The sequence below is a fragment of the Urocampus carinirostris genome, chromosome 15, assembly GCF_059441175.1.
Source record: "Urocampus carinirostris isolate Australia breed hairy pipefish chromosome 15, RoL_Ucar_1.0, whole genome shotgun sequence".
Lineage (NCBI taxonomy): Eukaryota > Metazoa > Chordata > Actinopteri > Syngnathiformes > Syngnathidae > Urocampus > Urocampus carinirostris.
Window position 1 is genome coordinate 28,563,375 of NC_142363.1, and position 14,374 is coordinate 28,577,748.

The window sequence follows — 14,374 nt, forward strand, 5'->3', positions numbered from 1 at the left end:
GAGTGAGAACACAGGCAGGCCAACGGCTACCAGCCCTGCGGAGTTACATGGATTATGTAATAAGCCTGCTGCAAAGAGCATCATGTACGTCCAGGCTCCTAAAGAGATTTGAAGAACTCCTCAAATGGGCCAGAATGAGGATCAAACCAGCAAAGCCCCGGAGCCTGTTGATGTGGAAGGGAGCCAGGAAGGACCTCATCTCCTTCACAGTGGATGGAGAAAAGACCCACTGTTTGCAGAACAACCAGTGAAGCTTGGTATACCAGGGATGTCAAACTCAATTGCACAAGGAGCCAAAATTCAAAACACACTTAAGGTCGCGGGCAAACCAGGATAAACATTTATTAAACACACTTAAATTGAATGTTTTTGGAACATCAATATGAATAAAAACAGACAAGAATATTCAATTTAAACCTTAAATCACTTATACAGTATTTATTATTTTGCTGTAAATAAAAATATCTTGTTAAATTATACAACTTAGAACTTAACTTGAACAACTTAACATTAAAATAACATTCAAAATCCTTTGCTCCTATGTCAATGTATATATTAAAAAAAAACTTAAGTATCCCAAAAGATTTTGCTCTCCTTAATAAATCTCCTGTCAAAAGTAGAAATATGACAGTGCTACACAAATTATTTTGTAAAAACGTCATAACATTCTGAGAACAGGGAGCCTGATGTTCTTACCTTTGGCGCAGACGGAGTAGGGCGGTGATGGGAGGGAGTGCTTGCACTTTTTGCATAGCTCCACCCATCCCTCCCACTCACCCAATCAAATCACTTTAAGTTCTCTTCCCGTGTTTTGGCGCATTTACAATGTGTTCCGTGGATTCACCAAAAAGTATCTGAACACTGAATACAGATTATATAGTGAGCTTTTATATAAAGGATTCTTTAGCGTTGTACAGCCAAAACGAGTTTTTTTGTGTGACACCTTGACTGTAAATTGTAGTGAAAACGTGCCCTAAATATTCTGAAAAGTACTAATTTATAATTCAGCTTTGGTTTGGCTTTGAGTGTATCTGAACAGGATCAATGGCTCAAGTTTTGAACGAGATGGAGAACATTTGCATGCAATTCAATTTGTCTCTGAGCCATAGGTACTCATAGAAAGAGCCATTTCTGGCTCGCGAGCCATAGGTTCCCGACCCCTGGTATATAGTATAGTATACGTCATATATGAAGGAATAGGTACAGTGACTAAAACGTCAGAATATGATGTCCAGGGATGAGACGGCGTTCATATTGACGGGCCATTAATAACAATAATGTGAAATGGTCTTGCGGGCCGGATATGATTACACGGAGGCCTGGACGTGGCCTGCGGGCCGGGAGTTTGACACATGTGCTCTATACTGATGAGCTGTCTGACGCTCAAATGCCAGCCACCATTATGCAGATGCTAACAGACTGAGGAAGATTGACGGATGCCACCTCACAAAGCTCAAAGTCTGGTGCAATCAATTAACCCTCTATCAGTGCCTGTTGTGGCCATCAAAGCTGTGTGAGATCCACAGTAATGAAGATGGATGCGAACACCAACAGCTTCATACGCAAATGGCTTGGCCCACCTCAAAGCCTTCCCAGCATAGGCCTGACGTTCATTAACCTGGGCTACAGACAAGAAAAAGCTAAACTTGTGCTGGAGCTAAGAGACTCAACCGACCCATTTGTGAGAAACAGCAAGGCACTGGGGCGGAGGGGGAGTTGTGGTTTATTGGGGTCGAGCTTAACATAAAGAGAACACATAAGTTTGAAACGGGAAATTCCAGGCTTGTTTCTCCCGAGTTAAATGTCAGCGAATGTTATTATTAATCGCCTTGGGCTGCCAAGTAATAACATTCTGCTTGGCGTGGAACATGCGGTCAAGTCAGGAATTTGGATGCGTCAGGCCGACCCCAACGAGTTTCTTGGAAATTGCGTAACTTTGGAAAATCGAAAGAGGACAAAAACATTCTGAAAAAACATCGTCAATTCCCGAAAAGCATGCACATTGAGGGAAAAACAAGTGCATCATCGCGAGGGGATGTGCTAAGTAACATGAGATGTTGTCTGAGGGTATAAAAAAGCTGATTGTCTCTTAGACGATTGAGAACTCTGTTTTGGACACTGACGAAGATAAATAAACGTCTCTCCCTCTCCCGCCAAAATTTCTGTGTACTTTTGTGCATATTTTGGGGCATATGGTAGGCAGAAGAGGCTATTGACCAGGCCATCTACAGGCTCATGCACAATGAAGTGCTTGGCAAAACACAGTCAGGGTGAGCTGGCATGGGGTGGGAAAGATCACCGAGGTTTTGGTCTACGGAAACACGAAAGGAAAAGAAAGATATGGTGATCTAAGAGAGGGTCAGGCACGAGGAAGAGCAATACAAGATCAAGGTGCTCAGTCAGGAACAACAAGGCCTATGGACAACCTGGGAAGGAGTGATCAACAGGACTATCAAGTGGTCTGACGTGTGGAAGATGCCACGTACGACACCCTACCAAGTTCAAGCAATTTAAGGCAGTTATATGGCTCTGTGGAGAACCTTCAGCTCTGGAACACCCCCAGACCCAAACCTGCAACATATAATTTCCAAATTGCAAGACAGCGCTGGTGCAGGATAGGTCAAGGTGGCGGCACCATCTGGTCTCGCAGAAGCTTGCAAAAGTCCTTGAAGAACAGAGAATGGAAGCTTCCAAAGACCCTCCATCCAGAACACTGATCTGTTTCATTGGACAAGGGGTCCGAGCTCAGAACATCAGCCAAAGGGAGAGACCACCTCTTTTATCACAAAGATATGACAAGAACTTAAGAATGGACCTTGATAGACAGCTCAAGTTCCCACCAGAGATAACTATGACCTCTCTGAGGCCCAACATCATCATGTGGTCCCCTGAAGCCAAAACAGTGATCCTGGCGGAGTTAATCATCCCTTGGTAGGGAGAGGTTTAGGCTGCACATGAAATAAAGAAAGACAAATACACAAAGCTGGTAGCCAAGTCTCAAGAAGCAGGTTGGGCAGTATCTATCTACCTTGTGGAGGTTGGCTCCAGGGTATTGGAACATTCATCCAACGCCTCCTCAGTAAGATTAGAGTAAGTGGAGCGAAGCTCAAGTCAAGTCAAGACAAGTCATTTTTATTTGTATAGCCCTTAATCACAAAGAGTCTCAAAGGGCTGCACAGGTTATTGCACAGACTATTACACCATCCCCTGATCCGGAACCAACAAATCATCAAAGCAAGTGAGCCGTTTGAGAGCCGGCTCTCTTTAATGAGTTGAGCCGAAAAAGCCGGTTCTCTAAAAAGCAACGGACTTTCACTACACAACTCGAACTGGAGATCGGCGTGCAGACGAAAACTCGAACCGCGAGACCAAAACAACAATGGCGGATCTGCCTCATGAAAAGTTTGGAGTGCGGTAAATCTTTGTTAAAAAATGATAATGACAATTTGGTGTCAAAAAAGTTGCGTCCTGGGGACGCGCGTTGATTTGACACGATGCGTCCCCAGCAAAAATAATGCGTCTAGGACGCAGGCACGCGGGCAAACTAGAACACTGGGTTCATAATCATTCGTGCCAATGTGAGGTTATTGTAGTACCTTTGAGAAACATATAAACAGGGTTGGGTAGGGTTACTTTGACTGGATTACTTTCAATGACTTTTGGATTACTCCAATACCAAATATGCTGATAAAAGACAAAAGAAACTAAATATGAATAAAATGATGACTCACAACACGTGGTAAGCTTTCTCTCCTGGCTTTGATCTCTTTGATCTCCGGCAAAACGAACATAAAATGCGACAGAAAAAATGAAAATAAATCCAAACAGCTTGCCAACATCATTTTTGCCGTTGTATTCCGTTACTCCCAAAGCCTGCACAAAATTTAGTCATTTTATTCATATTTAGTTTCTTTTGTCTTTTATTAGCATATTTGGTATTGGAGTCATCCAAAAGTCATTGAAAGTAATCCAGTTAAAGTAACCCTACCCAACCCGGCATATAAAGTGGTATTGGGGCGTCCTCTTTTGGTCAACATTCTACTTGTATGTTGCTAAAAAGAAACAAAAAAACCCATAGAACTTCAACCTCAGCGCAGATGCTGATATCTAAATGCTTTTGTAGTGAAAAATGAACCTCATAATGTTAATTTACGTTCAATAAAATCAATTATTTGTATTTTAATGTATTAATGTCTTATGCAACCCTAGCTCTCGCAGTGTGAAACTACGGCACATTCTAACTTGGGGTTTCTCCATCACCGCCGCTAACACGGCTTGTTTGTATCTTGTCGGAAAATCGTGTTGAGTGAGCCACAAACATTGCGAGTAATTTTTCAGCAAAAGCAATCTCCTAAACAAGGCAGCGGTTGTAAACCTGAGGGCAGACAACAGCTGAAACAAATAGGTTGGCGATCGCATCGAGAAAGTAGGGAAAAACGATTCAAGGACATTGAACTCAAAACAAAAAATAAACAACTGCAAGAGACAAAAAAACAACACTTGATAAAAAGCTCTTGTGGGTAAATTACATTATGTGAGCTCAGTTCTAATCTGAACAAGAAGTATAGAATAATAGTTGGGAAAAATACTTTGTTATTACAGGGTGGAATATTTTGGCCAATTTTTTGGCAGTTGGTAATGAAACATGATTCAATACATTTTAAATTTGTTTTTATTTGTATTTTTTTACACTTTTTTTCACTCGCTATCTTTGTGAACACGAGGTGGTGTAACCCTGGGCACAAAGATTTCCATCTGCAGCAGGGACGTTGAACTTTTGGACTAGCGTGTGACGTTATCCACTCCGCTTGACCAGAACGGACACAGGACTCATTTGCATGCGTTTCTCAGATTTTATTGAAAGAGAGCGAGAGTAAGGCTTGCATGATTGCTTGATCCGAAGACTGGTGGAGAGCGGAAACGAGCAAAGCGGGAGTGACACTTCCGTGTCGGAAGAAGACAGGCGGGAATGGCAAGTCGTTTGACCAGGGCTGGAGATCAGAGGCCATGTCAAGTTCGTAATAGTGGTCGTAGGCAGGCGGCAGGCAAAACAGGCGTGGTCAGGTTCGGAAATGGGTCGAAAAACGGGAATCGGGCAGGAAACGGGTTTTAACAGGGACGGAGTCGGACGGGAACACTCACTGAGTGAAACACAAGAGCTCGCAACGATCTGACAGTCGAGGGCTTAAGAAAGGTGTGGCCACCAATCAGCTTGTCCGGGCTGTTGGCGCCAATTAAGCTGCCACAGGTGTTCCAAATAGGGCAATCATGACATCGCTGTTTCTAAACTACAACACAGCACCCCGAGTCCATCCCGTTAATCTGTTCATAATCAACACAAGGATACTGCTGCAAGTGTGAATTTACCTACGGGGATGAATAAAGTATCTATCTCTATCTGATGGGGCGGTATGCAAAGGTTAAGGGTCAATTTCAGGTGTTTGCATGTTCTCCCAGTGCCTCCCACACTCCCAAAAAACATGCATGTCAAGTTTATTGGCCAGTCTAAATTGAGCAGGTGAGTTTCCTGACTGCCCTGCAACTGGCTGGGAACCAGTTCAGGGTGTCCCCTGCCCACTGCCTGAAAATTGAGTGGGCTCCAGCACTCCCGCAACCCTAGTGAGGATAAGTGGCGCACAAAATGGAGAGATGGATGGATTTTACTTGATATTTTAACCCAGCATATATAGAATTTAAAGATTGTTTCAATTTAAAAGGATGGACGTTTTGGGTTTATGGATGCAGTTAATGAGCGTTATAGTTGAAGAAGCTGTGATTCAGTTTAATTAATTTTGAATTTGTGATGCACCCCCTCCATTTTTTATTTCAACATGACAGGGTGGAGATTTAGGCCTAAGCAAGAATAGCATTTTATCACGATACAAGCATAACAGCCCGGCTTGGCATTGCCGGGCATTCTACTTCGGCGAGGTTGTTGGGAGTGCCAAAGAGCATGTAGCTCAAGAAGAGTTCGGTGACTTACTCCTCCGTGGTAGAGAGTGGCCGAATAAAAGCGATCCAACCATTTTCTCAACCGCATCAAGCTTTCTTATTCCATTTTCATTTCAAAAGAAACAGCTCGCCTCTTCCTTACACTTAACACCAACCATATGGAACGGATGCACGAGATATTAAACAATAAAAATGTCAAAGTTCTTAGCACGCTGGAGATACAGTATAGAATGTTTACACGAACTAGGAGGAGGAAGCAGATTTCTTCTTCAGGGTGGATGCTGGGTGACATCTCACAGCGCCACACGCTGGTAGCGGCGGAAAGATATCCCGAATTTTTTTTTCGTATCTACCGTTTTTTGTAGGTCGAATGGTCTTAAGTAGAGGAGCGTCTTTATATTTAACGTTACAGACAACGTAAATATTAAAAAAAAAATCTGTTCTTTGCAAAAGTGACCTGCTATCAATAAAAAGCAGCTTGCACATCCCGACTGAGCTTTTATCGTCGCCGGCGACTTTAATCGGGCATGTTTAAGGACTGTACCTCCTAAATCCATTCAATACGTGGACTGAGCAATTAGGGGGAAAAAATGGACCGTGTGTACAGTAAGATCAAACATCTAGTTGGATCCGGCCATCTCTGTCTGTCCCTCACCCCCTCATACACCCCCTCCTCCGGAGGAAAACGAAGCCTATACAACAAGGACAGTACAAACATCTTTGTTCCTTTATCTCTTTGTTTTCCTTATCCTCACTGTAAAATGTGGACCTGGAGTGCCACGTCCAATTTCGTTGTCACAATATATCCCATGTTGTAACAATGACAATAAAAGGTATATTCTATTCTAAATCATTGTCCTTATACTGTCTTTAGTTTTTTTCTCCATTTTTTTGGTACCTCTTAGCATGTTAGCACACAAGCAGATGTGTTCAAGTCCTCATTTACATACTCATCAATCTTAATGTACTCTCTAATGAAGACCGAACACATGTTATTTCACTTCGGTGGTTAGACGTGACACCGATCGCTCCAAAGTCACGAGAAAATGCAAATTTCTCCACTCTCGTTTAAATTTCTCGGCCAGCACCGGGATCGAAATCCGCTACATTGCTCATTTGATCGGCCTTAATGAAGTCACTATCGCTATGGCGATAACGTCGATTTACGGAGACCTTAGGGATCGTCACAGTGGCCGTTCTGCAGGAAATTATGAGCTGCTCCATGTATATATAAATCGGGGATGTTGTAGTTCCAGAGATGTCGGCCTAATTGGACTGATGTAGTGCTACGGGGATTACGGAGGGAAATTCAAGCTCTTTAAAGACAGAAGCGTCGGAGTTGGGATAAGAAATTCGCGGAGGTGATTAAAGTTTTGTGGATTTCGGAAGAAGTCGGTAATCTACAGTCAGAAATTATATAGCACCGGGGTCCCTCATGAACGCTGCTCCTTGGTCCAGACCAATCACTTCATCATCTCATCAGCTACACCGCTTATCCTCAGTAGGGTCGCGGGGGTGCTGGAGCCCATCCCAGCAACCATCGGGCAGTGGGCAGGGGACACCCTGAACTGGTTGCCAGCCAATCGCAGGGCACACGGGGACAGACAACTCACTCGTTCAGTCACACCTAGGGACAATTTGGACCGGCCAATTCACCTGAAATGCATGTTTTTTGGAATGTGGGAAGAAACCGGAGTGCCCGGAGGAAACCCACGCAAGCACGGGGAGAACATACAAACTCCGCACAGGAGGTCTGGAGCTGGATTTGAACCCACGCAGGAGGTTCCCAAGACATGAACTGTGCCGCACATGCGCTAACCGCCCGTAATTTTCCACGGGTCTGAGCGTTCACACAAAGTCGGTGAGCAACGCTTGAAACAACAGTGAGCAACAGCAATCCCAAGTGTGGCAACTAAATCATTATCAAACAAAACTTGACATCACGTTACATTTTGCTGAGTGCAAAATGATTTTTCACTTTTGAATGAATTGACTCATGTACGATTGCAAAGGTTGCAGGGCCTACAAATGTCGTTTGTTTTTACAATTCTTTCACAAGATTTCCATTTTTTTTCCTGGTATCTTTTGTCGCATACTACTAACATTTTTGGGGGCTTATTGAGTCGGTTGCACGATACACAACTGTATTTGATTACATTTTTTAGTGGAAGTACAATGTTGGCAACAAGATTCACTTGATACAATTGGAAATTATTTGAATGCAACACAAACTTTTTCCTCTTTTTCCGTTTTTTTCTTCTTTTTATTAAATTCCTTTTTAAAAAAAATCTCATTGTGTTTATTTTTCCTAGCTGTTACTTTTTTCTTGCTTTTTTGTTCCCTATTACCTTTTTTCCCTTTATTTGCTTCTTTGTTTTCTTCTGGCTTTTTTTCTGAATTTTTTTCCTGCTCTTTTTTTCTCTCTCCTTTTGTTTCTTTTTTTCTCAGCTTTTCACTACTTTTTCATTTAGGTATTTTTTTCTTTTTTGTTCTATTCCCTCTTCCTTGAAGTCATTTTGTACACAATTTTACATAATATTTAGTCGTGTAGGGATTAAAGAAGCAAAAACAACTTGATGAGCCGTTTGGGACCTGAAAGATCCAGTTCTTTTTAGTGAGCAGAGCCGAAGAAGCCGGTTCTCGAAAAACTCTACTGACTTTATTCAACTTCGTTCTACTTCGACTCGACTTCAGAATACCGCATTTAGAACACAGCTTCAGGTGAACCCGTGTATTTTTACTTTCATGCACTGTAACTTTGACTTAATTCGCTTTTTAATTAGCAACTTCGAGCCCTGATTTTTGTGAGCTGGCTAGATTTTCTTGTGCGCGGAAAAGCTCTGGGGGCGTGGGTAACATTGGCCAAGACCAAAAAGCTGTTGAAGGACACCAGAGACTAAATTGTAGACTTGCATCAGTATGGGAAGGCTGAATCTGCAATAGGTAAAACGATTGGTTTAAAGAAATCAACTATGGGAGTGATTATTAGAAAATGGAAAACATACAGGACCACTGATAATCAAATCTTTCGGTACGTAAGTCTTTAATTGCAATTTTTTTCCTAATCATCTCAAGAGGATCATTGCAATCTAAGGCAGGTAACGATAAAAGCCAGACGAGAAGGTGAAACTTTGGAAAACAAGGTCAGATCAGGCGCTGATTGCTTCGCGCTAATGGAGCAGCGCTAGCTGTCGAGTTTTACGAAGCGAAGTAATCGATAGCGGCGACGTTCACACTTCTTGTTTTGTGCTCAACCGAGTCTCGATAGAGGGAAGGTGACAGTCGGCAAGCAAAATGACATTACGATGCATGGTTCGTGGTCACTTGACGGCGACACGAACCCTCAAGGTCGACGCTAACAAGATGCTAACAAGCCAGGGCAATGCTAAATAAAACAGTTTTGACAAGCATGGAATCAATTAAAATGGAAATTTTCGGACTCAGACTTTGTTGTGTTGAGTACGAGATAAAGTCAGGCGAGTTTTTCGGTTTCTTTTTTGTTTTAGTGCCTGTAGACGTGGAAGTTTGTTATATTGTAGCCATTGTGGCTTTTTTTACGAGTGTCTTGGAATTCGAATGCTAATGTCCAGCTAGATCCCCGTTAGCGTCCGGGCTAGTAAAGGCTTCCAATTTTGTTTGGTCCAGGTTAGCCCCGCTAGCAGTCGGCTAGCCAACCAGCCTGCCGTGCTCATTGTTCTATTCCCGCTTGGGTTCGTGTTAATTGCCGTGGTTGTTTTTCTGTTCCCTGATAGCCTGGCTGCTTATTGCATGTTTTCGTTTGGCTAGCCTCCTGTTTTTCCTGCCGACCAGTCCCAGGTTAGCCTTCTTTAGCAGCCGGTTAGCCTGCTGTGATCATTTGATATATTTATGGCTCGGTTCGTCTTTGTTGCCTTTTTTTTGTTGTTGGCTCCCGGTCACCCTGGCTGATAACTGCATGCTTTTGGTCGGCCAGCCTCCTGTTTTCCCGCCGATCGGTCCCTGTTAGCCCTCTTTAGCAGCTGGTTAGCTCTGTGTGTTATTTTTGCCACTTTTGGATGCCCGCCATTGCGACACAACTCCTAGGCATTCTCTACAAAAACTACCAAAACTTGGCTTAAAACACCCAAAACCTATTCGACTAATCAACACGTAACCCAATAGGGTGATTAGCTTGAATTATTTCTTTACAAAAATATAATACACCGATGAAGTTCATAGGTATAGATATTATGCAAAAAACAACTATTTCCTCAAATTTTGTATTTTTAGTATTTGAGTATTCCTTTGCAATGCTAGTTTTTGGGAAACAGACATCAGCAGCTAATGCTAGTTTTAATGACAGGACAATTTTATATCATAAAGGACCATAACAAGACCGTGATGCAAGGAAATCAAAGATAATCAAAACACCGCCCTTTAGCTGCTAGCATCACTTTAGTAATTAAAGCTAAATCATGTTGTAGCTACTACTAATGCTAGCATATCTGTTAGGTTAACCCCAACACTTGTAATAAAAACCTGCACTCAAAGAAGACACAGAGACGTGAATTTGACTTACTTGCAAGGAGAGATGACCATAGGCTGCCTATTACAGTCTACTGGACACTCTGAAAATGTATATTTCGTCCCTGCCTTTTTATTGTATTAGGAACGCCCTAATTTACATGTTTCTTCTGCAAAAGGGAGGGAGACTGACAAAAAAACAGTTTGATATCTGTTTTCACAACAACATCTTATCGTATCAACACCTGTTTAGACTTACAACATCTTGTTATCGTATCAACAATATTACTACTATTGAACTAGGCGAGAATGATACACTAAGCAAGAATAGAACACAGTATGCAACAGTAGAATAAATTATTTACAGTTTAAATCAATCAATATCGGACATCGGAGTAAGCAGCTACTCCTAGTGTCTAATACAAGTGGCGAACTTTAATAAGCAATTCAGTCCAGAAAGAAGATAGGTTTCCAAAAAAAATTCAGATTTTTATCTCCGGAAAAATAAAAGGAAAATGGTCTAAACTTTTTCGTGACCATACCGATATTGTAATTTTGTATCCTAAATAATTCCCCACACAATTTGCCACATTGGGGATTTGATTTTCGCTGTTGATCAGGACTCTCAATTCAGTATATATATTGTGTATAACATGCAAACCTTTCAGTTTCATTTGTTTTCTGTCCGGTTATCAGTCCGCAATTTGACGGATGTCGTCCGTCCCCCGGCGTGCAAAATCGTCGCGCTTGGAAGTCCTAGCAGGCAATTTGCAGATTAAGGGGAATCGAAGTGGAACAATACTCGAGCTGGGCTTGGTTGGAGTGAAACCCCCCTCAAACACCCCTGAATCTCCCTACGTTATACAGACAAGTGAAGCAAATCACTGGCCTGCCTTAGCTTGATAACGAAGCTTGAAGGTACGCCACTGGCACGTAATTAAGTTGTGATTTGATTACGCTTCCTGGGGAAGGCTTTTGTTTTCCTTTTCCATGCAGTGGCAACCTTTCACTCTTTGTGGACTAAGACTTTTCCGACCAAGCAGAAACAGGTTAAAATGACTTGGGAAAGATGTGGGAAAGACAAAAAAGGACCTGGGGAAAGGACCTGGGGAAAGGACCTGGGGAAAGGACCTGGGGAAAGGACCTGGGGAAAGGACCTGGGGAAAGGACCTGGGGAAAGGACCTGGGGAAAGGACCTGGGGAAAGGACTTGGGGAAAGGACTTGGGGAAAGGACCTGGGGAAAGGGCTTGGGGAAAGGGCCTGGGGAAAGGGCTTGGGGAAAGGGCTTGGGGAAAGGGCTTGGGGAAAGGGCTTGGGGAAAGGGCTTGGGGAAAGGGCTTGGGGAAAGGACTTGGGGAAAGGACTTGGGGAAAGGACTTGGGGAAAGGACTTGGGGAAAGGACTTGGGGAAAGGACTTGGGGAAAGGACTTGGGGAAAGGACTTGGGGAAAGGACTTGGGGAAAGGACTTGGGGAAAGGACTTGGGGAAAGGACTTGGGGAAAGGACTTGGGGAAAGGACCTGGGGAAAGGACCTGGGGAAAGGACTTAGGGAAAGGACTAAGAAAGCACATTGAAAAGTCGTTCAAAAGACATTAGACACCAAGGTCTTTCCGTTCAGGGTCATTGTTTGAACACCAAATATTCATGTTCTGAAACATTTCTTCCCATGCAAATTCATGGTATTAATCCTAATCCGTTCCTTCACATCTTGAAATACCCAACATATGAAAAAAACGTGTCCCTAAAAAGCCATAGATAACCAAAGTATTAATAAAATATGTACCTAAACAATTATAAGTATTTAAACTTGCCGATAGTAATATTTAAACATAAAATACTTTCACTTTTTTTGGGGACCAATACTTAACCTACCCTGCAAAAAGATTGAAAAGACGTTAAAAAGACGCCAGGGTCTTTATGATGATATTTCATCATTCAAACCCTAATCCCAACACGGTATTATTTAAGTTTACTTTACCCACCCAGCAAAAACTGGATGAAAAGACGTTGAAAATACATTTAAAATATGCAATACTGTATATAATGATATCTTCTTCCTAAACCATAATCCCAACACCAAACTGTTTGAGTTATGAAACATTTTTTCCCATGCGAATTAATGGTATTTATCTCAATCCGTTCTTGCGTATTCCTCAATAGCCAAAATATAAATAAAACTTGTCCCCAAACAGTAATAGATACCCTACATGTTAATGAAATGTGTACCTAAACAACACTATTTATTTAAATATGTAGATAATAAAAATTAAACAATACATTTACTTTATTTGTGGGACAATACTTTACCTATCCCACAAAAACTGGTTGAAAAGACGCCACGGTCTTTATGATGATAACTCATTATTCAAACCCTCATCCCAACACTGTATAGTTCATTTTCCCCCGCAAAAAAATTCCCATACAAATTACGTAATGGTAATGGTATTTATCTTAAGTATTCGGAAATACCCAAAATATGAACAAAAACGTGTACCTAAACAGTCACGGATACAAAATATATCAATAGAATGTGTACTTTAACAACAACAGTAATAGTTTAAATGTGTAAGTAGATTTATTTTGATACATTTGATTTATTTGGTCTCCTTAGGGAAATTCATTTTCACTGACTGTGCCAGGGAGGGTACAGTCAGTGCTGTTGCAGCAGAGCGTGCGCAAAATGACCGATTGACAGCAAATTGACCAGGCCAGACCCTGCTTAGCGTTCCAAGATTTTGCCTTCTCAGGATGGTAAATAGATCAAACATATTACCTTACCTTGTTCCCTTTTTTAGTGAACCCACATCTAACCCACTCAACAAAAATCACATTTAAAAGACATTTAAAAGAAGTTCTTTACAATAAAATCTTATCAATCAACCATAATCCCAACACGGGATTGTATGAGTTCCAAAACCTTTTTTCCCCATTTATTAATTAATGATATTTATCTTAACCTGTTCCTACACATTCCAAAAGACCCAAAATAGGAATAAAATGTGTACCCAAACAATGCATATTATTTTATTGCGTAGATAATAAAGATTAAACAAAAATATGTCAAGATAAAAAATGTCACCTACCTTTGCGCAGAAATTCAAAGTTGGTGATAATATCCTTCTTCAGGTTGACCATTTTACTCACTCTTTTTCCTTTTTTTTTTTTAAACACATTCTTTTCGAAGAAACAAAAGGTTTTAAAATACACGAAGCCGCTATACATTTTCAAGACATGTTGTTTGACTGGCCGTCCGTCTCAAAATGTGTAGCAAAGATGGCTGCTCTTCTTCTTCTTCTTCTACTTAAAATGGGTAGCTAAGATGGCAGCTCTTCTTCTTTTTCTTCTTCTGCCTTTTCTTAAAATGAGTAGCAAAGATGGCCACTCTTGTTCTTCTTCTTTTTGTTCTTAAAATGAGAAGCAAAGATGGTCGCTGTTCTTCTTCTTAAAATGGGTAGTTAAGATGGCCGCTCTTCTTCCTCTTCTTAAACGGGTAGCAAAGATGGCCGCTCTTGTTTTTTTTCTTAAAATGAGTAGCAAAGCTGGTCGCTCTTCTTCTTCTTAAAATTGAAAGCTAAGATGGCTGCTCTTCTTCTTCTTCTTAAAATGGGTAGCAAAAATGGCCACTCTTGTTTTTGTTCTTCTTCTTGAAATAAGTAGCTCTTCTTCTTCTTCTTGTTCTTAAAATGAGTAGCAAAAATGTTCGCCCTTGTTCTTCTTCTTCGTATTATTATTATTATTCTTGAAATGGGTAGCTAAGATGGCCGCTCTTCTTCTTCTTCTTAAAATGAGGAGCAAAGATGGCCGCTCTTGTTTTTCTTCTTTTTCTTCTTAAAATGGGTAGGAAAGATGGTCACTCTTCTTCTACTTGAAATGGAAAGCTAAGATGGCTGCTCTTCTTCTTTTTGTTCTTAAAATGAGTAGCAAAAATGGTCGCTCTT

The 14,374-nt window shown here is 41.5% G+C and overlaps 1 protein-coding gene across 1 annotated transcript in view; it reads right to left on the reverse strand.

Moving 5' to 3' along the window:
- The window catches only part of htr1d (5-hydroxytryptamine (serotonin) receptor 1D, G protein-coupled), a 149,942-nt gene extending 136,291 nt beyond the window's left edge, over positions 1-13,651 (reverse strand). The window contains exon 1 of the mRNA XM_088354866.1: positions 13,520-13,651. The gene's annotated coding sequence lies outside the window, so the exon portion shown is untranslated. The remainder of the gene's footprint in view (positions 1-13,519) is intronic.
- Between the last annotated feature and the right edge of the window lie 723 nt (positions 13,652-14,374).